A 12,192-nucleotide genomic window follows, 5' to 3' on the forward strand; every position below is an offset into this window, starting at 1 on the left:
CGCTGGAGAGAGGAACAAAGGGCGCGATGAAACAAAATGCCGAAACCCGAGATCTCCTCCCTCCTTTGCAGTGAGCACTATTTTTTTCATTTTCTTCCCTTGTATTTTCCTTGCTCTTTTACTGTCCCTTTCTCCCACGCAGAGACGGAAAACATGCCGAAACCCTGTTTCACCCTGTGTTTGTGCAACGTCAGTTTGTGCAGGCAAAGTCAATCGTGCAGCTTCAGTGGCGCAATCAGTCAGCGTGTGGTATTTATACGGCAGCGCACAGTGGAGTCATGCTGAGGTTGTGAGTTTGAGTTTTACCTGGAGCAGTGTAGCCTGTTTCTTTAGCTACTGAAAGCAACTTTTTAGTTTAGGTGCTCTTAGGTATTTGCTGGAGATCAGGTCTAAATTAACATGAATGAAACAAGTAAAGGTTTACTCTGTACCACACCCAATGAAGACTCCACTGCCAAAACGTTGTTCAGCATGGAATAAACCTTTACTCGTTCCTTTGCAGCCCATGCATGCTGACACAGCTACTTACTTAAATTACCATCAGCTGTGGACCCCCAGCTGGCCTGTACACAGATAGATGAGAGATATGTTCTTAGACGGGAGGAGCACGATGGAGTACCGAAAACGTGAAAAGGCTCTCGCAGTTAGATTCTGTGTTTTTGTTGTTCCCCAGATATGCTTTTAATGTTCTTTTACTTTTTGTTTTGCAGTGAGCACTGTTTTTTCATTTTCTTCCCTTGTGTTTTCCTTGCTATTTTACTGTCCCTTCCCTCCCAGGGGGAGACAGAAAACATGCCGAAACCCTGTTTCACCCTGTGTTTGTGCAACGTCAGCCTGCGCTGGTCTTTAGCTTCTGAAAGCAACCAGTTTAGATGCTGCTATGTATAGGTTGTCCTTAACACCTTATGCAGTGGGATTGTAGTCTGTTAGGTATTTGCTGGAGATCTGGTCTAAATTAACATCAAAGGAACAAGTAAAGGGTTTATTCCATGTCACACTTGAAGAAGGGTCCACGTCATGTTTCTTTCTCTTTTCAGCATGGAATAAACTTTTCTGTACTTCCTGTACTTTTTCCTTTGCAGCTCATGCATGCTGACACAGGTCACTACTTAATTTCCCATCAGCTGTGGACCCCCTGCTGATCTGTACACAGATAGATGAGAGATATCTTCTTATACGAGAGGTCTACTGGGACTAAGGGAGCACGATGGCGTACCTGGGGTACCGAAGACGTGAAAAAGTTCTCGCATTAGATTCTGTGTTTATGTTCAAATCAAATCAAAGTTTATTAATCAAATGCACAACAATACAGCGTGTAGCAGTAGTTTCTGGCAATGAAATGTCTTTTTCTGCGAGCTCACAAAAATCACAAGAATCACAAGAATCACAAAAACACAAAAATCACAAAATTGAGGTTACATTTTTGAAATTGAATAAATCTCAATATGAGTAGAGCTGTTATGTGTCCATGGTGTATGCAATATATACATGTATTGCAGTTATGCTGAATACAGTGAAAACTGTGTGTCCATGTAGCCATTACAGGTGATTTGCTGAAGGAGCTGCAGGTTGGCTATTTAGCAGTCTTACAGATGCAGCCATTCAAAGTGCGCGGCACAGAGACGTACCAGAGATAATTGGCTACGGCCTCGCGCTTTGTGACGCGCGATGACGCAAAATACCGCGGTACGTGATTGGTTGACCGACAGGGGCACTCGTGGTGTGTTGGTCGGTCGTAGAAAGATTTAAATGTCTTTACTGTGCACGTTTTAGTATTGAATATTTATATGGAATTTTACCACTGAAGGGAAATCTTAGTAGCTTAGCATATAAAGAATGGAAGCATACTTTAACGCGTGTGAAGGCCATAAACGATATTAATTTTGGAACATAAACATACAGTATATGGCTGGTCTCGGTACTTTAAAGAAAACATACACACCAGTATTCCATTTCTCCCTAAACATTTTAAGCATTGAAGTCTTTAACTAACGTGATACCGGAGTCAACAAGCATACTTTTAGAATTTGATTAAAAGGGAATATAGTATGGAATCGCGTATCTAAAGAAATTAATAACGTTATAATTATATTCATGTACCGCAACACAAGAATTGTACACGGTGTATGATGTCTGTTGATATTGTTTGTAGGGCTTTTGCAACACTCCTTACATGGCACTGTGGGTTAGGCTCCTGACTCCCACCTCACACGTTGGGTGTTTGAATCTAGCTGGAGCCATGACTTTTTTTTTTAACAAACATTTCTTTGAAAAAATAAAAAGTTTCCCTGGGTCAGAGATTAAATAAAACTTCACTCACACCAAACAAATTTATATTTCTAAATATCACAACATGATCGAATTTAAGTCATTTTAATAACAATGAATAGTCACCTATGCATTACAATATAAACATTTATATTGATTTAAATCACGTTTAAATCGCCTTTATTTAAAACACATAAATAAAGCTGATACTGTTTAGACTTTTAAGTATTTAAAACTGTATTACAGCAGCACAATGCACAATGCAACGTAAATTGCTATCTTTGTCTTCTGCGTAATAATGTTCACCTCTCTGTCCAGCAAATTAACAATAGTAATAATAATGAACTTTATTGTATATGGCGCCTTTAAAGGTGGCTCCTCAAAGTGCTTTACAGGATAAAAACAATAACAACAATACTGTTAGGCTGGGCAAACGATTTTTTTTTTTTAAAGAAATACAAAATGAGATATAATGATGTGTTCCGGCTTAGACATTAACAAAGAGCATAACACGGGGGCGGCGTAGCGGTCGGCTCTGGCTTTCCCATCTATACCGATGCACTGCAAATACAACCCCCCCTCTCTGCGGGAGTGCTGGCTATGACGAATTAAACCGGTTTCACAGGTATTTTCAAAGTAGAAGGGGGCAAGATTTCCAGTGAAAGACACCTCCCCCCTCCAAAACCCAGTAAGTACAGTACTTACTAGTTAAGAAAGCTAGGCTCCTCAATGAAATCGCTTTAACATGCTAATGCTTGGTGTAACAGCAAGCTTCTAATGTCTCCCGACTACGGCGAAAGGAACCCTTCTTTCATTGAAGACAATGAACATATTCTAGCCCTAAATGAATTAATAGCAAACATGGTTTACATAAAATACATTTTTCCAAGAAAGTTTAGCCTTTGTCACTAATGAAACCACTAAATAAATACATAAATAAATTTTTTTTTTTCTTATAAAATATACTTTAATCAGAAAAAAACATCTCAAAAGAAAACATCTCACACATTAACACTCCATGTAATAAAAACAACGGTGGAACGGCGGTGATTGTCCGTTATCAATCATTGCAAGTGTGGGAGGATTTGCGCTATTATGAGAGTCCCTCCAAACCCTATCACTTGCTGTTAACCATTAATCCCTGTACAGGGTCCATAGTCCTTTCCAGTGCTCCTTTGCCGTGGGGAAACCCCATTTGGCAACGTCGCGCTTCATCCTCCTCCTGAGGTCCGCCAGGATCCTCTCCTCCAGCTCCCTCGCTCCCCACTCGATGTTGTGCCGGATGAGATTGTTCCTCGCGTCCCACAGGCCTTTCTTTGTGAGGGACAGCAGCAGCCACATCAGGAACTGCGTCCCCTTGTCCAATCTGGTAGGTGCCAGCCCCAGCAGGATGTACTGGTAACTGAGCACCGCACCCGTCTCCAGGAGTTGCATGGTGTTGTCCATTCTGCCCCACACCGCCTTGGCGAAGGGGCAGCTCCAGAACACGTGCTCCTGAGTCTCCTCGATGAAACACGTGTCCCGGGGGCAATGCGGGTTCCTGGTGAGCGAGTGTCTGTAGAGGACCTCTCTGGTGGCCAGTCTCTTGTGTACGGCCATCCAGTTGAGGTCCTTCAGTTGATTGTCCAGTTCTTTAGGCTGCGTCCTTTCCCAGACTTGTCTGGGAACTTGCAGCCTTTCGTCGGCGACCAGATGCCCCCTCACCTCTTTGTACAGAGCTCTGTGGTTGGTGCAGAGCTCTGGCTGTCTCGTGGCCTCGTACCTCCTGCTCCACTTGACAGCGTGGGTGTAGAACTTCGGTCGCCTCTCTGCCTTGGGCCCAGTGTTTGACCACTGGACCAAGTGCCTCATCGGGACGGAGAGCCACAGCCTGACAAAGTACTGGTACTTGTGGCCAATGGGCTCCCGCAGCGCCCGACAGAGGTTGCAGTAGAAGATGCAATCGAGTTTCAGGGGGAAATGTGGGACATCTCGACCCCCTTCCTCGACCGGCTGACACATCCGGTTTCTCATGATGTACTCGTACTTGCCGCCCCAGACGAAGCCGAAGATCATCCCTTGCAGCGCTCGTCTGAGTCTGGCCGGCAGCGGGTACACCACCGCCAGGTAAACCAAAGCTGGCAGGACGTCTGCTTTCAACACCATCACTTTCCCTGTGTAGGACAGCGACCGCGTTTTCCACAGACCCAGCTTCGCGTTCACCTTGGCGATCCTCTCGGTCCAGTTGTTGGTCTCGTTGTCCTGGCTCTGGAAGGAAACCCCCAGTATTCTGAGGGGCTCCGTGCAGAGCTCGAGACCCTCTGGCGCCGTCGTCCTGTGCTTCCAGGGCCCGAAGAACTTCAGTTTGCTCTTTCGGCGGTTGAGCTTTGACCCCGAGGCTCTGGAGTATTGCTCCATGACCTGCAGGGCCCTCCTCAACCCCCTGTCCGACCTCAGGAACAGCGTCGTGTCGTCGGCATACTGGGAGATCTTCAGGGTTTCCCCCGCGCCTCCCGGTATCTCCAGGCCGTCGATGACAGTTTCCCGTCTCACCGCCTCTGCTAAGGGCTCTGTGAAGAGAACATAGAGAAGGGGTGAAAGGGGGCAGCCCTGTCGTACTCCGGATTCCTGGGGAATGAAATCCCCCAGGTTTCCGTTCACGTTCACTCTGCTGCCCACGTCAGAGTACAGAATCTGAATCCAGCGGCTGAAACTCTCTCCGAAACCGAAGCATTCCAGCACCCTGAACAGATAGCTGTGGTTCACTCTGTCGAAGGCTTTCTCCTGGTCCAGGCTGACCACCATCATGGGCATGTTCCGGTCCTCGGCCCAGGCGATGGCGTCTCTGGTCAGCTGGAGGTTCCAACTGACGGATCGCCCCTCCACCCCGCACGTCTGGTCGCTGTGGATGATGTGGGGGAGGGCGGTTCTCAGTCTGCCGGTCAGGAGCTTGGACAGGATCTTTAAGTCCACGCAGAGCATCGTGATCGGCCTCCAGTTTTTGAGGTCGGCGGCGTCTCCTCCCTTGAAGAGCAGGGAGATGACGCCCTCCCTCATGGTGTCTCCGAGTTTCCCCCGGCGGAAGATCTCCTGCGCCACTTCCACCAGATCTGCCGCCAGGGTGTCCCAGAAGCAGGTGTAGAATTCCTTGGGGAGTCCGTCCGGCCCCGGCACCTTGCCATTCTCCATGGACAAGAGCACCGCCTTCAGCTCCTCGGCCGTGATTGGACCCTCCAAGTCCTCCCTCACCTCCTCCGGTACTCGTGCCTTCAGCCCCTCCAGAAAAGCATCGCCTGCCTCCACCTCCGTCTGCTTTTCTGAAAAGAGCTCCGTGTAGAAAGCGGTGGCCGCTTCTACTTTGTCGTTCTCGTCCAGCACTTCCTCTCCGTCTCCCCGTCTCAGGCTGTGGATCACCCTCTTTTTCTGGGCTCCTCGGACCTGATTGAAGAAATAGGAGGAACAGGTTTCATTATTTTCATAATGCTCCCTTTGTGCATTGACCAGGAAAGCCTTGGCTTTCTCGGTGTGCAGTTTGCGGAGCCTCTCCTTCAGGTCCCGTGCCCGGGCTGAATTGAAGGCTCCTCCCCCGTTAGCCGAGCTGTACTCCTCCTCGAGTTGCCTCTGGAGTCGTGCAGCTTCCTTCCTCTCCCTGGCCGCCTTCCGTCTGCAGTACGTCTGCGCCAGGGTTCGGGTCCTGTCCTTCACCGACTCCCACCATTCCACCACGGAGCTGTAGCCGTCTCTCAGATCGACCCAGCTCACGTAGTCTTTCCGGAACAGTGCCCTGAAGTCGTCTTCCTCCAGTATCTCCCGGTTCAGCTTCCAGTACCCACGACCGAATGCCGGCAGGCTGGTGTTAGCCACCACCGTCAAACGCTCGTGGTCGGAATACCACGCCGGGGACACCGTCGCCGACTCCAGGGAGCAGGTCGTGTGCAGGAAGATGTAGTCCAGGCGGCTGCACACTCCCCGGGAGTTTTTCCAAGTCGTTCCGGCGTCGTTAGGGCGGCACCGTCTGAAGCCATCTACCAGGGAGACCTGCTTGAGTAGCGACTCCAGCTCTGCCGAGCTAGCGTCGCTCCCCTTCTCCCAGTCGATGTTGAAGTCCCCGCCGAGCACCACCTGTCTGTTGGTGGTGCAGCAGCTGGCCAGGTCAGCAAACACTTCCTTCCGGAAAGAGGGTTCGGTAGGAGCATAGACGTTAATTGCTCTCAACTTCTGCCCCCTCCAGTCGATGTCTGCGACCAGGACCCGGCCCTGCACCACCGAGAAGGAGGAAACCAGCGTCATCTCTGGGTTTCTGAGGAGGATTCCCACTCCGGAAGAGTGGACCCCTCCTACGCTCCAGCATGATTCTCCCTTCGTCCATTCCCTGGTGAATGTCAGCTTGTCGCTTTCATCCTTCAGGTGGACCTCCTGTGAGAAACAAACTGAGAAAGACTTTGAGGCCAGATCATGAAAGACTCCCCGTCTTTTCACCGGGTCTCTCAGCCCTCTCACGTTAGTTGTTAGGAAGGTTAGTTTCACAGTCATGATTAAACTAGTGAAAGTTAAACCTCCTCTCTGTGCTTACAGTTGGAACTTGGGAGTCTACATCTGGGCACTGTTTAGCCTAGATGTAACTCCTCTCGTTCGGGTCCTGGGGGGAATATGCTGGGCTCCCTCCAGGTCTCGCTGGGGACTGAAAAGTAAACATGCTGGACAGGTCCAACCCTACCATCAGTCCGGGTTCCAGGGCGGCTTCGAAGTAATCCTCGTCTTCCTCGAGGATACTCTCCGCCACCGCTTCGGGAAGACTCCTTTCTTCCCTTTCTCCGGGAGTTTCGGGGACCTCCAGTTGCTCCTGGGCCTCGGGGGAGGGGGGCTCCAATTCCTGGGCTGCCTCTTCCTGTTGTTCCTGGGCCTCGGGGGAGGGGGTTACCTCTTCCTGGGCTGCCTCCTCCTGTTGTCTGTGGGACTCGGGGGAGGGGGGTTCCGTTTCCTGGGTTGTTACTTCCTGTCGTCCTTGGGCCTCGGGGGGGAGGGTTTCCATTTCCTGGGCCGCCTCCTCCGGTTGTTCCTGGGCCTCGAGGGAAGAAAGTTCCGTTTCCTCTAGGACGAGGAAACGGTTCTCCCTTACCACTCTTTTTTTTCTGTCCTTCCGAAGGTGGATCCGCCCTGGCTCTCTTCTCCCGCTTTCGCTTCCCCTTCTTGCTGGGAGTTATCCAGGGCTCTTCCTCCGGTCGTCCTTCTTCCTGGCGGCCATCTTGTGGCACCGGTGCGGCTGGGGGTGTGGCCTCGGCAGTTTCAGGGTCTCTGCGGGGGAGGTGCGGGTTCTTTGTTCTCACCTCTCTCCCTTTGTCTGGAGACCGGTTTCTGCTGGCCGGCTTCCACCACCTGCGCAAACGAAGGTTTGTTTACCTTGCATTGGTGAAGGAGGTGTCCCTCGGCGCCGCATCCATCGCACTTTTTGGCTGCCCGGCAGGTTTTTGCCAGGTGCCCGTCTTCGTTGCAGTTGTGACATCTGACGATGTCACACGTGTTTGCCTTGTGGCCGGACTGTCTGCACTTGTTGCAGAAATCAGGCATCCTGGGGCAGAAAAGGTACCCCCTGTCAGCTCCGATGTTGAAGCGAGCCGGGGGGTGCTGGAAACCGTCAACGCCCTCTGGGTCCTCTTTCAGGAGGACTCGGTACTGGCGTTTGCTGTACCAGACGCCGTCGTCCCTGATCTCTGTCGGTTTTCCCACCACAGTTACATACCTCCCTAGGTACGCTGTTACCCATTCCGTTGGTACGTAGGGGTTGTATGTGTGAACTGTGATGGTCCTCTGATTCGTCTTCCTCATAGGCTCCGGCCTGAAATCAGAGAAACCGGGGTGCTTACCTTTTTCCCTGATCAGTCTTGTTGCCTTTTCATACGAGGCGTCCGTGGCCATGTAGGCCTCCATGTATCTCTCTGTCTTGTTGTCCTGGAGGCAGTAGAGATCTCCGGCCACCAACTGCAAGATCCCTTGCAGGAAGGTCATGAAAAAGGATTTTGCAGTCGGCATCGTCTCTGTTTTCTTGGTCCAGTGGAACCGGATCAGTGTCCTCTTGTCTGCCATCTGTAGAGGAGAAAAGGGGAAAAAACGGAGGGAAAGAGAGAGAGCAAAGGAGCAGCGAGGGAGCCCTGGCCTTTGTCCTTGTGGGCAGAGCTCAGCTAGGTGCAGGCGCAGGAGGAGAGAGAGAGAGGAGAGCGGAAAGTGCTTCCGGGTCTCGAGGAAGAAAGCAAGCACCGCGGGCAGGCCACGTGTACCTGCTCCCAGCCAAGAGGCCAAGGAGGCAGAGAGAGAGAGAGGGAGCGGATAGCGCTTCCGAGTCTCGAGGTGGAAAGCAAGCACCGCGGGCAGGCCACGTGTACCTGCTCCCAGCCAAGAGGCCAAGGAGGCAGAGAGAGAGAGAGAGAGAAGGAGCGGATAGCGCTTCCGAGTCTCGAGGTGGAAAGCAAGCACCGCGGGCAGGCCACGTGTACCTGCTCCCAGCCAAGAGGCCAAGGAGGCAGAGAGAGAGGGAGAGAGAGAGCGAGAGAGAGAGGGAGCGGATAGCGCTTCCGAGTCTTGAGGTGGAAAGCAAGCACCGTGGGCAGGCCACGTGTACCTGCTCCCAGCCAAGAGGCCAAGGAGGCAGAGAGAGAGGGAGAGAGAGAGAGAGCGAGAGAGAGAGGGAGCGGATAGCGCTTCCGAGTCTCGAGGTGGAAAGCAAGCATCGCGGGCAGGCCACGTGTACCTACTCCCAGCCAAGAGGCCAAGGAGGCAGAGAGAGAGGGAGAGAGAGAGAGAGCGAGAGAGAGAGGGAGTGGATAGCGCTTCCGAGTCTCGAGGAAGAAAGCAGGCACCGCGGGCAGGCCACGTATACCTATTCCCAGCCAAGAGGCCAAGGAGGCGGAGCAAGAGAAAGGGGGAGGGGAGAGGAGAGGAGAGAGCAGAGAGAGAGAACGTTGCTGCCGGATCCCACCCAGCTCAGCTGCTGCTTGGCCTTAACCCCCTAGGCTCAACCTAGAGCGATACCAGCTCAAGCACTCTTCAGGATCTTCGATCGCCTTCTAGACCTTTGGAAAGACAAGAACTGCGGGCATGCCACTTGAACTTGATCTTAGCCAAAAGGCCGAGAAGCGAATACATTTTTTTTTTTTTTATATTTTATATAAAACTAATCAATAGTCAGAACTCACTCACACCACACTCTCACAGCCCTACACCTAACTCAGTTCCCTAACACAAACAACTCTTTCCACCGCTCTTTCGCCGCGGCAAACCCCCACTTTCGCACATCCCATTTCACTCTGTTCCCTATGTCATTCCTCACCCTCCACACCACAGCACCCACCGTTCCATGCACACCATGCTTCACCAGTTCATTCCTATCTTGCCACACATACGCTTTTACTAAACTAATCAGTAGCCACACCAGAAACCTCTCATTCCGTTTCCTGATACCCGCCACCCCTTTTAATACCATTGCATAATTTAACCTTTCTGACGTGAAAAATGGGGACACCCAACGTGCACACTCCCCCCACACCTGCTGCACAAATTCACACTCCCAAAATGCGTGCCTCACTGTCTCCTCCTTGTGGCACTGTTGCCGAGGACAATTCCTCTGCTTAGTTAAGCCATGTCTGTATAATTTCTCTCGCACAGCCAGTCTGTCCCACACACACAACCAGTTTAAATCACACAGTCTGTTGTCCAAAGGCTTCGCCTGTGTCCGTATCTAGACTTCTCGGGGCACCCCCGGTACCGCAGGACTGCTGTCGTGTCTCAACATCCGGTACATCCGCCTGTGATCCAACGAGGTAAGGTCTGCCTTCACCGTCGGGTGCACCTTCAACCAGTGCACTGCATGTTTATAGTGCAAAGGCAACTTCTCGGCCTTAGGCGTCAAGTTCGTCCACTTCACCAGATGTTTCATCGCATGGGAAAACCACAGCCTGACAAAGAAAAAACAGAAGTGCACCGGATCTCCGTGCAACATCACACCGAGGCTGGCAACAAACACACAGTCCAACTTCAGAGGAAGATCCGGGACTCCTCTTCCTCCCTCTTCAACCGGCCTGTACATGTCCGCTCGTCTTATGTATTCGTACTTACCGCCCCACACAAAGGTGAACACAGTGCGAACCAGCTCTTTATGCATTCTCGCCGGCAGGGGGTAAACCACCGCAAGATGAATCAGCAACGGCATGACCTCCGCCTTTAACACAACCACCTTCCCGAGAAAGGAGAGGGATCTGTGTTGCCATAGCCCCAACTTTCGTTTCACCTTCCTCATCTTTGCCTCCCAGTTAAGGCGAGCAGCATCTTCAGGGTGAAACAGTACTCCCAGTATCTTAATAGGCTCCTGCACCACCATCAGACCCCCAAGCGTGTCACTCCTGTCTCTCCAAGTGCCCCAGTACTTGATAGAGCTCTTATTCCTGTTTAAAGTCTTCGAATTCTTGAGCTATGCTGAGCACCCTGGCCAAACTGTTTTCTGAGCTCAAAAACAAGGTAATATCGTCAGCATATGCGATCACCTTGACCTGCCTCCCTTTGCTTCCTGGAACTACCACACCTTCTACTTGTTGGTCTATCCGTATACAGTCCAGGAACGGCTCTATGTACAGGACATAGAGCAAGGGAGACAGAGGACACCCTTGCCGTACGCCACACGTGACCGGGATTCCACCTCCTACCCATCCATTAATGCTGACACATGTTTCCACTGACCTGTACAGGGTGCGGATCCATTCGATGAACCTAGCACTCACCCCCATTCTTGCCAGGATCTCCCACAGAGCCCCGTGGTGGACTCTATTGAAAGCCTTGTTTTGATCCAGATTCACGAGCATCAAAGGCAATCTTCTGTCACTCACCCATTCGGTGACGTCTCTCACCAACTGCAGGTTCCAGTCCATCCGCCTGCCAGCCACTGCAAACGTTTGGTCTTCCCGCACCAGGTACGCCATGATGTTCCTCAATCTCCTGCTCAAAACTCTAGCAAGGATCTTATAATCTGTGCACAATAACTGTAGGGGCCTCCAATTATCAAGATTAGCCTTATCGCCCTTCTTCTTGTAAATCAGAGTCAGTATGCCCGTCTTCATTGAGGGGCTCAGCTCGCCCAGTTCTAAAATCTCCTTAAAAACCCTTAGCAAAACAGGCCCCAACTGCTCCCAAAAAGCAATATAAAACTTGACGGGCAGGCCGTCAATACCTGGAACGGTGCCCTTCCGCAAACCCAACATGGCTGCCTTTATTTCTTCAGATGTTAAAGGGCAGTCCAGATCTTTGTCCTCCCAGTTCCTAATACGCACCTGTGCCATCAGTCTTCCACGCACCTGCTCATCCACCTTCTTCTCAGTGAAGAGAGCCTTGTAGTATTCTGACGCACACTCTATCAGGCCGGAAATATCTTCGGTCACCACTCCATCCCTCCTGATCAGTTTCTCTATGTAGATCTTTTCCTGTTGTTCCTTAACACGACTGAAAAACTGGGCTGAGCACTGCTCATCATTCTCCAACTGTGTGCCCCTCAGACGAAACAAAAAATCTTTGGCCCGCCGCAACCATTTTTCCCTCAGCAGAGAACGTACTCTGGTAGAGGCCCTCAGATCGAAATCCCCACTCCGGTTAGCCTCCATATAAATCCGATTCAGCTCCTGCTGAAGCCTGGTCAGTTCCTCCCGCTCTGCTCGCCTTCGGGCCGCACAGAAGTCAATGGTGACCTTAGCAATGACCCTCTTACAGCTCTCCCACCACCCAACTTCAGTCTTAAACTTCCTCCGCATTCCTACAAGATGACCTAATAGGCGCACAATCCTGACCCGGTACTCCCTGTCATCTAAAACCGTTTTGTTAAGTTTCCAGAAACCAGCTTTAAAGCCATTTTCTTTAACTTTAAAGGTCAGCACCAACAACGCATGGTCCGAAAACCATGTAGGTGTT

The sequence above is a fragment of the Atractosteus spatula genome (assembly GCF_055471065.1).
Source record: "Atractosteus spatula isolate fAtrSpa1 chromosome 10 unlocalized genomic scaffold, fAtrSpa1.hap1 SUPER_10_unloc_5, whole genome shotgun sequence".
NCBI lineage: Eukaryota > Metazoa > Chordata > Actinopteri > Semionotiformes > Lepisosteidae > Atractosteus > Atractosteus spatula.